Consider the following 14541-nt stretch of genomic DNA (forward strand, 5'->3'; position numbering starts at 1 on the left):
ACAATGAGGAAAATGACACAGACATCTTAAGTAGCCAAGACAGATGTGAAAAGAGAAGAAAGCGGTTGCTTCCATCCACTGACGGTCACAAACAGCCAGGTAGCACTTGGATGTACTTAGCCTGGGCTTGGCCAAAACAGAGATCTTAAGGCCCAGGCGGGGGAAAAGCCTGAAAAGGGGCATGGCCACTGGGTGGTGGAAGTGCTGAGCACTGCAGCAGTCCGGTCCTCAGTCCCGTAGTCCAGATGATAGAAAGCAGGGGCTGGGCAGCTGTGGATGGTAGAAGTCAGCTAATGATGGGCCGACACAAGGCAGATGGTGCCTTCTTTTCTTGGACTGGTGGGAACAACCAGTCTTGCGCTCTGCACCAGAAGCCTACCATTGGTGGACATCTGAGTGTTCCCAAGACGATTCTGTAGGTTGCCCATCCACTGACCAGTCCTCTGCTGCAACAGCCACCAGTACAAGTTGAATCTTAGTGCTCTGCTCGCCTTTGACCTGTGGCCTAACAAAGCCACTGCTGCTGCTCTCCTGCATTAGGAGGGGCCTTCCTGGAGCCCGATGTTAAAGGGAGCCTATTGACCCCTGAGTGGGGTCTCTTCGCTGCTGCACTTCGTCTGCCGTGTCCTGGAGATCTCTTGTTGCTGTCCAGAGGTGTCTGGCCTGCCCAGCTGCAAGTCTGCCAGAGCCATTCCAGAAATGGAGATCAAAACCACTGCATGAAACCCGACACAAATTTTAGCCACAGCATCTGCTACCCCTTGACCGCTACTGATGGGACCAACAGCAAAATTAAGTGTCCCAAGGGCTTCTGAATATCCTTTGGGTGGCGACTCAGAAAATCAGAGTAAGGGGCGCAAGCGCGCGTACCTCTTTTGTGCCCAATCCCGAGATATGACTTAAATGGGCGCAATTTCCACTCAAAAACACTTTCTTCAAGGTTTAAAATTACTGGGAGAGGTGAGCTATTCAGCAACTGTTCCAAGTTTAGGAAAGCTAGCCTAGCTTGAAACCAACCGCTACTAGGAGCTGTTTTATCTGCCAAGGCCAACTTGTGCTTTACAAACATGCATATCTAACAGTATTGGAGAATGTGAATAAAGAAGAATTAGGACATATCTAGTACATATTTAAAAATAATGGATCATGCATAATGGGCAAAAGGTTAAAGTGTACATCTCATGCGGAAGTTGAATTCGTGGTACACTGGGTGCTCGCTCCTGGCTCCTCAATGGTAGCTCTTGCCTACCTACTTGGTGATGCATGACTCCCAGGAGCTGGTTTTAGCTCCTGCTCATTGATTCTTAATTTGGAACCCTGCTCTTACCCATAGAATTAATGGCAGTTTTATTTGGGCCAGGGAAATTGAGAACATTTCAGAGAGACTTTCTGAAGAAAGATATAAAATGTGAAAAGACAGGGCTCTTGGCACAAAGGAAGAGCAGGCGAGGGAGCCTGGGCTACCACTCTTTATGCTTAGGAGGAACTGTGAACCCAGAAGGGGCCATGCAATAAGCACACCTTTGTGCCAGTTAAAACCACACTTGAGAAAGCACAGACGAGGCAGTCTGGGCTGCCATTCTTTATGCTTGGGAGCAGCCATGAACCCAGGAGTACCACACAATCATCGGCACATCTATGTATGCCTGTTAAAACCACCACTGTGCAGCAAAGTCACTGGGAAGCATGGGGAAGCACAGTCAAGGCAGTCTGGGCTGCCACTCTGTGTGCTTGGGAGGAGCTGTGATACCAGGAGGAGCCGTGCAATCAGCACACCTGTGTACACCAGTTAAAACCTCCCCTGAATGGTGAAGCTGCGAGGAAGCACAGTCAAGCATTCTAGGCTAGCCGGGCTGCTGGAAGCCGATATTTTTGTGGTTGGGCTGGACTTTACTGTTCTGTGCCATCACATGTGCCACAATCTACTGCAAAGCTTCCCAATACTTTCCATTATCAAATTTGTTTCCTCCTGGCTCTGCTTTTTAACATACTAATAACAGCTGCTGGCTAATCTGGTTATTCTCTCAACTCTGTTTAATACCAAGAGTGTTCATCATTCACCACTTGAAGAATGTCGCGCTCCCCCTGCTGTCTTGCTAATGGGATAATGTATTAATTGTAATATGTTATTACAGAATGTCAATGATAGAATCACTCTAAAAAGCGATGGAAACAATAACGAACCGACTATTGCTGCAAGCAGGCACAATAGTAAAATAACTTTCGACCTAATCTGATTAAGCACAAAGCCTCACCTTCCCCTGCCTACAATCATATTATGAATAATCAGTCTGCTATGGTTCTCTCTAAAAAGCTTGAAATAGAGGAATTAGAAACCAGAGTTTAATGAAGTAATTGACAGATTTGGTGTCAGTAAGAAACCAGCTGACATGTGAGTGAGCATTTTGGATGCACAGAAAAGATAGTGGAGAACAGGTAATAGTATGCATCTGGGAAAAAGGAGGTAGTTAGTAAAGGTTGGGGAGGGTGGCAGAAAGATAACAAATTCTGGAAAGCATGACACCTCTGCAAACAGACATAGACAAGGGAATGCCATCTACATGGTAAATGTACCCAAGCTTCCAAAAGGATCAAAATAATTAGATGATTCCCTAGTTAACAAGTGCATCCGTTGGATAAGATATAAATGAAGGTGCTCCTTCATAATATGGGAGGACATTGTGAGATACTCTCGATACCAAGTATTAAAAACTTTCAATAACAATTATATTAGCATATAAGAGCAATTTCTTTGTGGAGGGCCTACTGACAATTTAGCATAGAACATATCCGCCAGCTCGTATTAATATTTCATTGTTTTAGATTTTGTATTCTGATTCAGAAATAGTAATCTTGAGGAAATCTCTATGCACTATTTATTGACCTTCAACCAGCATTTGATGGGAATGCCTTCAGCCAAACTGTGAGAGACAATGGAGAACCATGAAACTATACTGCCTTTTGCTTTTCCTGATGAATTTAATGATTGATTTAACAGAAAGAAACATGTTGGAAAACATATTGCAGTTAAGATGATAATTAATATGCACAATTTGTTGGACAATAATCAAACATTGTAAATGTATAAAAGACATTTTGTATGATGGTGAGTATAAGTTGTAACACTATGTTTGGTGATTACCAGTCCTTGTGGGATGTCACAAGGGTAACACTTTTACTATTTTTTCGTTTATGATATGTGATTGAAACTGGTAATAATTATTTTGATTTGAATATTCATTTTTTACATGCTTTAAATGCTTCAGATTACTATATATTTACTAACGATAACCACTGAAAAAGGAGTCAAACGTCGCTATTTTTAATATGTAGACTCTACTACATTTAGTTAAGGGTGTATTCATGTAACCAGGACGTGTAGGGCCACTACCTGGTGCCCTGTAGGTTATTTTAGACACAGTAGAAACATCATTAGATAATCAACTGTTAGGTGGATAACTTGGAGTTTTACACTTGAAGGGAAACTTTTATTACACAACACAGCTAACCAGTGTCTTACATTCTTCTTTTTTTAACTATTAGTAATTACAATTTGGCATATTTTTGTAATGATGAAATGTAATTGTATGCCACCAAAATGTATTACAACCCATTGCACTTCAGCACTTGTACGAGCTGTATGTTCACTAACAGACTTCAAATGAGGGGGAGTGTGCCAACATTTTGCTTTTATCGCCTTTCCCGCATTATGCTCTTTGCAAATAATGCACTGTTAACAGTGCCGCTTGGTCACAGCAGGAAAATCTGGAGCATACTGGCATTTATTAGCCGCTCCTATCATCTGCCTTTTCCAGTGTGTGTGGGGGGGTATGTGTGTATAAGGGGTCCTGGCCTGCTGAGGTCAACAATCTAAGAATCTCCTTTGTTTTCACAAATGATTACATTCAACACAAAATGCATAGTGAGAATCAGTATATGTATATATATTACACGGCCACAGCAGTGGCCGTGTAGTTATGGTTAAGTTGCTGTTTCCATAGGAAGAGCACTTTTTGGGCGGCCTTTAACTCGGCTCCCCCTGGACGAATCCTCACCAAAGTTTGCAAAAAGTATATGGGCCACTCTGAATTTTTTTTACAAAGTTTGGTGATGTTTGGTCCAGGGGGGGGAAAAGTTATAGGGGGGTCCCAAAACGTCTTTTTTCCCATAGCCTGAATGGGGGAAAAACTTTGCGCACGGCTACAGGCCAAACCATTGGACAGATTTTCACCAAATTTGCGGCAGGGACTTGGATCCGAAAGCGTGCTTTAGTAAATTTGGTGACAATCCGTCAAGTACTTTCCTTTATAACGACCAAAAAATATGTCTCAATAAATTAGTGATATCTATGTCTGCTCCGCGGTCACATTTCCCTGTTTGCTGCGTGGACATGATACAGATTGGCCAGCGTGGGTGGCATCATCACCGCGGACATGCAACGTCTTCGCCGATTGGCTACATCGAGCCGTGATGTACGTCAGAATGTGTGGATGCGCCGACATCTTGGATCCGAAGACAGCGCACTACCTACCAGAGGCGAAATGCTGTTTTGGAAACTGTTTTCCTCTCGTACAGTGCGTGGGGAGAATCACAGACTAAGAGATGGGTTTAATACTGTACTTGTTTGGCTGGTAGATGTTGATGTATTCGCCATGGGAAATGGTGTTTGGGAAATGATTTTGATTTCCTACAATGCTTGGGGAGGTTTAAAGAGTAAGAGACGGGTGAAATACTGTACTTGTTTGGGCGGAAATTGTCTATTACATATTCTGCATTGGCCCCTTCTTCAGGATGTTTGTACGTGCAGAAAATGAGGGATCTAATAAGGATACTATTTGAGTCCGTGCTGTGTACAGGCACCTTGAAAATGTTCGCAGTACACGCGAGGCGTTAGTGACCATTGGTTTTGAATGTCTTTCCCTATTATATTACATTTTCCTATGGGTGTGTTATTGCTTATTACGCCACCATGATCGAGACATGCTGCGGTGGTTGTGGGCAGGGCCTAGAGTCTTGGATGCATGGCCGTAGGCTTTGGTGGAGTGGCTGTTTCCATAGAAAGAACTGTTTTTGGCTGCCTTATAACTGTCCTACCCTTGGAAGAATCGTCGCCAAACTTTGGAAAAAAAATATATCAGGCACTCTGATGTTGGTTGGCAAATTTGGTGATGTTTGGTGCAGGGGGGCGAAAGTTATAAGGGGGAGGGTTTTTCAAAACCTCTCTTTTCCCCTTACACTGAACGGGGGAGAAAGGTTGTGCTCACGACCATGTGGCTCTTTCCCAGATTGTTTGAAGAACAGCGTGAAGTAAGGCAGCTTTCTTCGGTGGCCCCCTATCTTTTAATAATGTTTTCGTGTGCACGGATACCGCCAGAAACACTTCCAAAACAAGAGAGATTAGACTTCTCAAACTCAAGTAATACTCAAGTAATAGTATTTCAAAAGGTCACCTTTGAGGGGGGCCAATGAGCTGTGGAAGCACAAAGTGAAAAAGTGCAGTTTTCTTTCTGCAAAATGATACGTTTAATTGCAAGTTCGTGCTCACTGCACCACGACCAATTACAGCGTGTGGAATAAAATGTGTTTTGGAATAATATTTACCTCACATTGGCCTCTTCAGTTTTGAAAAGTAAGGCCATCATCTGCACTGTTTGCTTCAAACAGAGCTTCTGGGGCTGTATGGGAGTAGAGGTTCTCATAATTGGATTCCAATATGTTGCTTCAAAGCAAGAATGTATTTGGCTTCTGAGTGAAGGTCACACGAGTTGCTTTTTTGGTTGACCACTCAATACGCCCACGCATCCGAGTGAATGTAAAGGGGCAATTGTTTTTTTACCTTGAGCCCAAGAGAAAGTTGCTCGCTATTCACGGAATGAAAGGGTCGAAAAAAACAGCAATTGATAAGGTTATGTTTTAAAAAGTTTGTAAGGGACATGCAATATCAGTCAACGGAGATTCTTCGCTGCGAACACATTCGTGACTGATTTGCAAAAAAAGAATGGAGGCTGTAAATATTTTGTAAGTTTACTTTGGCCCACTGCACAGCGAACTGTGCTTTATTTGTACATAACTGCACATCTAATTGTGCTTATATAACTGACATATTATTTTTCTGCCTTTTTACAATTTTCCTGTAATGTTGCAGAGTATACAGGTTGCTCAATTGTAGGGTATGACTGCACCAACCTTTTGTACCATTAATATTTCTAATTTGAAATGTTTACTTTGTCCACATAGCTTTGTGTATAACTTTGCACGTTTTTTTGGTTTTCTTTGAAATGACGAGACGTAATTTTTTTTATTTGTCCACCTATTTCATAACTAAATTATCGTCTTTCTCTGTACTTTGCATTTTGTTTTCTCTTACGGCGCATGCAAAATCTCGGCGTTTGTAACCTCCACCTGTAGGTACACTTGGTCATTAGTAAGATATTACTAGAATGTCAACTTTGAGCACATACTTTTGTGTAGCACTCTGCATATTTTCTGTGTGATCTTTTAAAATATTTTGCTACAGGTTGGTTACTGACACGTATTTTTTTGTAACCTTTCCCGCCTAGTTATATATTGCCGTACTGTGCGTGCCATGGTTTTCAACTCCAGAGTGAGGGCTTCTTCGGACGGCAAATACAACTGCTGGTGAGCGGTTGCCTGTCCATAACAATAATGTGGATGACACTGTAAACCCGCTTTGTCTGTTCGCTGAACTCGCTATTCGGAGCAACGTGACATCATTTATGATGCTGTAGCCTCAACGTCATGACGACTTCTGCGAAATAACTGTGGAAACAAAGCGACTGCTTCAACGAAGACCCCAAAATGTTTGTTTGAGCAAAAAAAAGGCCTCCTCATCTTCAACATTTGCAATGCCTCCCTTACCAGCATTGTAATAATTGCATTGATTATGCGATTATTCCGATGGTCTCTGCAGGTCTGTTATTAAATACATTTATTTTGTAACCTGTAAAATGGTCACGTGTTCTTTACCATTCCACTGTTTTATTTGTAAATGTAAGTTATTACCTTGTACGTCGCTGAATGTTTATTTACAGGTTCTCCGTCACGCCACGTACTTGTGCTTTTTGCAAACTACAATGGAAAGGGAAGAGGGGCTATGTATGCAATAACCGCCTTCCCTTCCGATGGTGGCCATCTTGGAAGAGGATTTTCTTTTGTGATCCTTACTGCCAAAGTCGCCTCGAATTACAACAAGTAAACGTCCTTTTTAGTAGCACACGTTACTACATTAGTAATTTAGACTATTGCTGGCAAAGATTATTGCGTCTATGTACTTTACAGAGAAATAAGGAGTATGTGGAGTGTATGCACATTTTTTTTTCCATTATACTGTGAAAGGTCGTTATGAACACATTGTTATCTTTGTTTATGGGTGCCTTTATTTTTTTGCTATGGCAGTCAATAAGGCAATATGCGGTCGGCATTGAGCAAAAAGGCATCAAACGGTAATATGAGTTACTGTATGTGTGGCAACACATTTTCTCGTCTGTAATGTGCAAGGTAGTGACACAGTTTCTTATGCTTTTGCATTACACCACTGCTGCTGTTTCTTAGGGAGAAAGGCTGCCTTTAGCTAATGTCTTTTTCAGATAAGTACAACTTTCCCTACCATTATATAATGTGTAGTGCATTGGCAATAGCTGCATACCAATACGTGTTGCCGTTGTGTAAGGCAAATGTTCAAGGTGGACGTCCCTACATGAATATAAAATCTATTTCCACATTGCCCAACAGGCATACTTTTGTTCAGGTAAGTGTGTACTGATTCTGGGACATGTCACGGTGCTGTGCGACAGTATATTTTCATGTGGCATTCTTCAGAAGGTATACACTGTTCACCAAACGACCCTTCCTAAAGGGACCTTTTGGTTATATTGCACTACTGAAAATCTTTGACATGCAGTACAACATTTTATTCTTAGCTACACCTTATACTAAACTTTGTTAAGGGGACGTTATGGTTAAGTTGCGCTACTAAAAACCTGTGAAATTCCCTAAAAAAACATTATAATCATGACATTATGGTTTGCAGTAAAACCGAAAAACCCCTGAAATTCGCCAGTTATGGGAGCCTAAGCAACCATAACTGCCTGCACCACTGTGCACTGCTAACACTAACACCAGCTAAGCAACCATAACTCGGGCCACCACCGTGCACTGCTAAGACTAACACCCAGGACATCAAAGATAACATCACAAATATCATTCATGACATCACTGATAACATCACATATCTGGCCCACTTGTTTTTATTTATTGACAAAATAGGTGAGGTGGGTTTATTTAGTGACAGTCAGAAACTTAACTTTCAAAAGGTATTACCTTTATAGATATTGCTATTCTCACATGTTCTTACACTACTTTCCTTGGAATGTAATCGCATCTTATGCTGTACGTATATAGGGGAAGAAGTAGGCCTGCAACACAGCCATCATTTTTATACATGAATACAATCATGTACATTACACACAGTTGGTATTGATACTGCCTCTTGTTTGCTAACTTTACTCTCCATATATAAGCCCCATATGTTTATGCATTGTAGGAAGGGGGAGTGTTCTCCTGGCTATCTTGCTTGAGTGATTCCAACAATAGTTCTAACACACTGGTTATTACGATACAGTTTTCGCTTTTATTTGTGCAAGTGATGGGTTGTTCTACATTCAGTTGGTATGCATCTAGTACATCTGGAGCAATTATGTCCCCTTGTTGTCAGCCGACACGTGTTTCAACCCGTGTGTCTTTATCAAGGCTGATAAGAATTCAAAATCATGCGAATGCGCAATTTGTGACATGGATGTGACATACATTATTTAATGGGTGCACAGTGAGTGGTGTTTGGATGAGGTGGAGTGTTAGCAAGGCAATAAATTACAATTTAGGCACATAATTTGGGTGCAATGAAAGTCATTTGGAAGCAGAGGAAAAAGGAGAAAGCACAGAGAGAAGTTAGCAAGAGTCTTGGTTAGTTCTTAGTCGGTAGAGTTAGAGGGTAGATGCCTCTTACCTATTGTGTGCAATCTGTTGCCCTTTGTGGGGTCCTGGTGCGTATTGATGGGTTGCTGTCCTGTAGAGACAGTGTTGGGCCCTTTAAGGCAAGTGGAGTAATGTTGATTTGTTTGTTTGTTTATTTTATTTATAAAGCGCTCCGGACCCGGGAGTAAATGGGCGCTGGTACATGTTACAAAGCACAATACATGGTAAGTAACAGTGATACTTTTAGCAAAAGTTATATACACAGAGTACAGGCCATGGCCAATTAAGACATAACTGGTACATGTACAATATATACAGATAGTAACTGTGTCTAGCATACTAATTGACTTTGTGCCAATAGCCACCCAATGGCAAGTTTCTTGAAGGACTGGAAGGAACTGGCCGACTTAATGTTTAGTGGCAGGGCGTTCCAACGTTGGGAGGCGAGGACAGTGAAGCTAGAGCCTCCGGCTCTTTTAGAGATAAATCTGGGCACCATGAGACATAGGGTGGTGGAAGATCTAGTAATTCTGTTGGACTGCTTCCAGGTGAATTTATTGGTAAGATAGGGGTAGCTAAGTGGTTGAGAGCTTTGTATGTGAGGCAGAGAGTTTTGAGGTCAATTTATTGTTGGATGGTAAGCCATTTGCATGTGATTCTAGTGTTGGAGATATGCTCTCGCCTAGGAATATTTAGTGCTGCATGTAACGCATTAATTTGAATGACTTGGAGTTTACTAATTATAGCTTGGTTGGCACCTAGGTAGAGGCTGTTGCAGTAGTCTAACTTGGACTGTATGAGGGCTCTCGCTAGAGTAAGGCAGCTATTAGTAGAGAGAAAAGGTCTGCAGGCCCGAATTAGTTTTCCTGTGTAGGCGGTGGAGGAAGCGGTAGAGTTGACTTGCTTGGTGAGATTGATATTGGCATCAAGATAGAAACCAAGAGTTTTCACGTTTTTGGCGACAGGGATGGTGTTGCCATCGATGATGATTTTAGAATAGTTTGGGCTCAGTTTTTGTAGGTTGTTAGGTGAACCGACAATGAGCAGTTTGGTCTTCTCGTCATTCAGGCAGAGGCCATGTGTGGCCATCCATGCCTGAATGACAGAGAAGATTTCATTGATCCTGGTGACATCAGTATTGTAATTGCCAGATATGGTGAGGAGTATCTGGGTGTCATCCGCATAGTTTGTATAGGTGACACCCAGACGATCCAATTTATCAAAGAGAGGCTTTGTAAAAATATTATAAAGAGTGGGGGAAACGCATGAGCCTTGTGGGACACCACAAGTAATGGGGATGGGGTCTTCTGATGCCACAGGGGAAAAGACCCTCATGGTTCTGTTGGCCAGGAAGGACTGTATCCATGTGACAGCAGAAGGGGAGAAATGAGCAGCAGAGGAGAGGTGGTTACAGAGTATTTTATGGTCGACCAAGTCGAAAGCTGCTGAGAGGTTTAGGAGGAGTAGGATAGCAGCCTTACCCTTGTCTTTAATGTCGTCGATCTGACTTTTGAGATCAACAAGGGCAGTTTCTGTTCCAGGCTGAGGTCGAAAGCCAGATTGACGCAGTCCCAGTAATTGGTTGGATTCTAGATAATTCTGGATTTGCAAGTAAGCAACTCTATCCAGGATTTTTAGCAGGAAGGGAACGGTGGTTATAGGCCTATAGTTAGTAGGAATGGCTGGATCCAGGGTCTGTTTTTTTAGAAGAGGGAGGACCCATGACTGTTTCAAATTGCTAGGTACTGAGTTAGTAGAGAATGATACGTTTATAAGTTTAGAAATAAATGGGGAGAGGTCTCTTGCGGCATCTTTTATAATCTGTGCAGGACAGCTGTCCCCTTTACAGTTTGACGGTTTGAGAGAAGTTATCATTTTTTGCACTTCTAGTGCGGTAACCTTTTTGAAGGTGAAGCCACAGTTGGTATAGGTCGTAGTAGGTGAACTAGGGGTGGGTAGGTTACTGTTGGAGAGTTGTAGTCTTTTACTTTCAATTTTCATTTGCAGGCTGGTGATTTTATTCGCAAGGGCGTTTTGGATGCTGGCGCACCATAATTGATCCTTCACGGACATGTCCATAGGTGGATTGGGGTTTTCTAGCTCCTTCAAGATAGTAAATAATTCTTTAGTATTGAAGCTAGCATTATTTATTCTTACATTGTAGGCTTCCTTTTTGGTGCGAATTATTTCTTTTTTATAGAGGGAGGATGCAGTGGTGAAATGAATTTTGTGTTCCTCAGATGGATTCATTTTCCACAGGGTTTCCATTTTAGTTTTCTTATTTCTTAGTATTTTAAGTTCCGGTGTGTACCAGGAGTTGAGATGGGCTCTAGGTTTACTTTTACGTAATTTTAAGGGGGCAATGATGTCAATGGCTTTGGACATGGCGTCATTGTAGGTGTCTACAAGTACGTTAGGGTCCGATGTGTCAGGGATCGTATTAAGGGTAGGTAGAACCAATGGAATGAGGGTTTCTACGGTAATGTTACGCTTATTTCTAGTCAGACAAGCTGGAGCCGGGGGGCACTGTATGTGGTCCAGGTTGTTGGTGCTAATATCAAATGAAAGTAGGAGATGGTCAGTCCATATGAGGGGTTGGGGGTCCTTACAGGTGATGTTGCAGTTGTAGGCAGCGAGCCAGTCTAAGGTTCTGCCCTTCTGATGCGTAGGTAAGGTGATGAGTTGAGTGTAGTTGTGTTCACAGAGGGCATAGGCAAGGGAAGATGCAGGGGTATCATGAGGATCATTGCAACCCAGGTTAAAGTCACCTAGGATAATATTCTGTGAGAGAGGTTTAGATTTCTCTGCTATGAGGGAGGTTATATCTTCCTCAAAGGTCCCTGTTGGGCCAGGGGGCCTGTATATTAGTTCCAAGGTGATAGTGGTCTTAGGTGAAGTTTGTATTTTAATGGAGAGGTGTTCACATGAATTTAGTATGGGGACGGTGACAGATCTAATATCAAGCGAGGATTTGAATATGAGAGCTACTCCTCCTCCGCGAGCATTGGGTCTGTCGGCCCTAAGGATGGAACAGTTGTCAGGAACCGCAAGGGTTATGTAGGGACCTGCTGCTGCATGAAGCCAGGTTTCTGTGGTGGCAAGGAAGTCCAGGTCTTCTGAACGGATGAGGTCAGCGATTTCAGTAGGGTGAGCAACAAGGGATCTGACGTTAAGTAAGGCTCCTTTTAGTGAACTGGTGCTTGCATGGGTATTTTTGTTGGTGTCTTTAGTCGTGGGCGTAGTTAGTGTTTTACTCAGTAAGGTGAGAAGTCTGCAGCCTAGTCTGTTGTTACGGGTGGTGATGTTGGGGTAGGCTGTAGGGCGATATTCCGTTATTTTGGGTACGTTTTGGTTGGTGTCAGAGTGGGCATCTTTGGCAAGGTCGACGCGGTTAAGTGGAGGGTGACCTGGAGTGACGCTGATTTTTGCGATATGGTCTATATGGGCACTGTGGGGGAAAGGAGGCCGGGTGGGCAGGAAGGGTGTAGGGCAGGGAATGGGGTGATGTCTGGGGCAGCCAGGCTCGGCTAGACCATTGCTAAATGGGAGGTAGCTACTTCTACTACAAGGCGTGTGATTAGGCATGACACAGAAGGGGAACATGATGAGGATGAGCCAGGATGGCATAGTTCAAGGCAATGGGAGGGCGTGAGTACAGTAGTTAGGTAGGAGTTGTGTGTAAACTGGCAAGAATGGAACAGACAACGAGCTGGTTAGGGTAGCAGCTAGGCACAACGCACGTACATGGTGGTCCGTGAGTGACCATAGGGCACAACGCGATTGCACAGTGGTCGGTAAGTGGCCATAGGGCACAACACAATTGCACAGTGGTCGGCAGGTTACTTGGGTGGGGGGAGTTATTGATTACTTGGTAGAGTGTAGAAATCCCCATTCCCTTCAATTTCCACTCTAGCCAGTTGGACTGCAAAGGGGACTGCTCGGGGAGATCCCACTCCTCACTGCCCTCTCATCTCATTTCGTGCCTCAGTCCTATGTATGTGAAATGGCCGCTGTCACGTAACCCATGGGAGTCCTGCAGCTGCCCGAAAGGGGCCAATCATTTCTGGGTGAGGATGTGTATCACCTTCTGAATCCCTGCCATGACCCAACCTGCCTGACAGCCCAATTTTTCCACCTTTGGAAGGCCTGGGTTTCCCCAGATGTATGCGTCTGTCTTTGCCTGTAGACTGGACTTTCTGATTTTCTCCTTTGCCATGCCCCTTGTGCTTCTTCTGGTAGGGCCTTGAGCCAGTTTGAGACCCTACTAGCAAGGAAGCACCGCTGTGATGCTGGCTGTGTGGGGGTGCCTGTTTGGTAAGAATTGGTGCAGTCACACTGGGTGAGACAACACAAGACTTGGTATTACGCAACCCATCTTTTGGTATAGGTCTGTACTACACAAGTTGGTAGTGTGATTAAGCAGTCAGGCCTATCTCAAGAGGGGTGGATTTGAGCTGTAGAGATATACAGATGAAATCAGTCAATACAAATAACCAAGTAACACTTATACTCTCAAGGGTTCAGTTATACACATTTATTTATTTACACATTAGTTTTAGTTAAGCATTCTTTAAAAAGAGGCAATTGGTTATAACAGTCAAGAAAACTTTGGAATCAATTTACAAAGTCAGTAAAGTTGGTGAATATGCTTTGGTCATGCTAATACATTTCTCCTACACTCTGAAGTGACTTCAATTGGTTTCAGGAAGGAATGGTTAGGGAAATAGAAAGGTTAGAACATACTTTCTTATAATGTGAAGACAGTTTGAATCCTCTAATGAAATCTAGGTAAGACTTTCCCAGCAGTAAAAGTGTTCAACAAATTACAACCTATGAGGGGACAAGCAATGCCAAAGCCATTAGACGTAGAAGGGTGCCTTTAAGTAGCCAAGACAGCCAAAGTCAATTGGACCAAGTCAATAGTTCTGATGCCCTTCTTCTTGGATACAGTCTTTCACAAAGTCAGATAGTTCAAGAAAATCACTGAAGAAACGCAAGTTGTTAAGCCTTTGCAATGAGAGTTGAGATCAACTCCAAAGGTTAAGCCAGTGCACTTCTCAAGTGAGACAGCATGACTTATGGCAATAGGGTAAATACCCCAAGCCCCCACAGTACCTCTAGTTTCAAGAAAGTTTGACAGCTGGATTCCATCTTGCTACAGCCAAGCAGACCCTTGTTCCCGGGCCTCAGTCGTGGGGATCTAGAAGATGTTGTCTCACACTCCAGCAGGAGTCACTATGCTAAGTGTGAACAGGTTCACATAAGGAGACGACTTAAATCCTCTGACAGGATATTTGAATAGGAGCGAGGAGAAAAAGGGTGATCACAGAGTATTTTTATTAAATGTGTAAAGTCGACTAGTCTGTCTGTGTTATGTGTTGAGTTAAGGTGTTGAAGAAGTGACAAAAGTTGAGAAGAAAGTGAAATGAAGTTAAGGAGCTAAAAAGACCATCTAGGAAAGTGGTTGGTACCAATCCAGAGATAGAACAAGATAACTGGAAAGGTAGAGGCTTGAGCAGCGATTGTTGTAGCGGACTCATATTTGTT

Source organism: Ambystoma mexicanum, chromosome 3q (genome assembly GCF_040938575.1).
Source record: "Ambystoma mexicanum isolate Mex_15411 chromosome 3q, UKY_AmexF1_1, whole genome shotgun sequence".
Lineage (NCBI taxonomy): Eukaryota > Metazoa > Chordata > Amphibia > Caudata > Ambystomatidae > Ambystoma > Ambystoma mexicanum.